The sequence below is a fragment of the Ischnura elegans genome, chromosome 6 (assembly GCF_921293095.1).
Source record: "Ischnura elegans chromosome 6, ioIscEleg1.1, whole genome shotgun sequence".
Lineage (NCBI taxonomy): Eukaryota > Metazoa > Arthropoda > Insecta > Odonata > Coenagrionidae > Ischnura > Ischnura elegans.
In genome coordinates this window covers 79,169,862-79,171,147 of record NC_060251.1, presented here as the reverse complement: position 1 = coordinate 79,171,147, position 1,286 = coordinate 79,169,862, and positions in this window count along the sequence as shown.

Here is a 1,286-nt window from a genome sequence, read left to right as displayed (position 1 = left end):
ATCGAAGGGGGTCCGGACCCCCCCAGCAAAATACAAAATTGATGATTTTTCATTTTTTTCTTTTATGAAGCAAAGTAAATGTGTTTTTATATTTCAGGGGGGTTCGGACTCCTGGACCCCTCCTCAAATTTAAAAAGTAATGATTTTTTCTTTTATGAAGCTAAGTAAACATGTTTTAATATTTCGAGGGGGGTAGGGGAGGTGCGAACTCCCTCGTCCCCACTGTGCAACACAAGAATATTCTAGGCATCATAAAGTAGGAAATATTATTTAAAGTATCCAAGACATTGAAGATATTTTCTAGACATTTAGCAGATATTTAAAGTATCCAAGACATTGAAGATATTAGCTAGACATCTAAAAGATATTTAAGATATCCAAGACATTGAAGTTATTTTCTAGATATCTAGAAGATATTTTGTGCTATATGGGATATGCTTTAAATTTAGTAAAAAAATAATTAAATGCAAATTATACAGTTATGGCCTACTTTTATCGATCATTTTTAGCGACAAATTTTTGATGCATGACCTTTTGAAAATAAGAAACCCATATTAAATGTCATGATTTTAATTATCACTACTGCAGAATTGCACTGAAAAATAGGTATGGAATGGGCTGGTGGCTTTAAAATACGTTTTTTTCTAAATTCCTGAACGTCTCAGGATTACATCTCTGAGATACACGCGATTTTGAGACATTCAAGACCAAGGTGAGACGTCTCTAAGAAATTCATTGTTATGTGGGCAGTTAAAGAATGCTTCATGAACATCTGAAACCACCTCATGGAACAGCAGGGTAATACCCCATGAACAGCTTATTTGAACAGTTTGTAACACATCAATGGGCCAAAATTCACTTCTATGAACGGTTTCCCAACAGTTCATGAACAATTTTGCTACAGGTTCTGAACACTTTGTGTCACACTTCTGGAATGGTTCTTGAACAATTTATTTTCACCAGTGATATGCAACCTTTATCATTCATAACAATTGTATATCATTCTCACACCTATGCACCAAGACGTTAATCATAATTAAATAATTAAGGTCAAGAAAAAGAAATCAATTTAATAATACCAGAGCTTGATCAGGAAGCTGTTGAAGATATGTTTACATAATGTTGATTGGCTGAACTGAAGCGTTGCATACTAATAATGAATAATGCATAATGAAACTAAACTGTTCAGGAAGACCTCTCAAGTCTTTGGGGAAAGATTTTCAAGCTTCTTTTGGGGTTATTTGCAGTACTTTTAGTAATTGCACAAGCTTTGGATTGTATTTGAA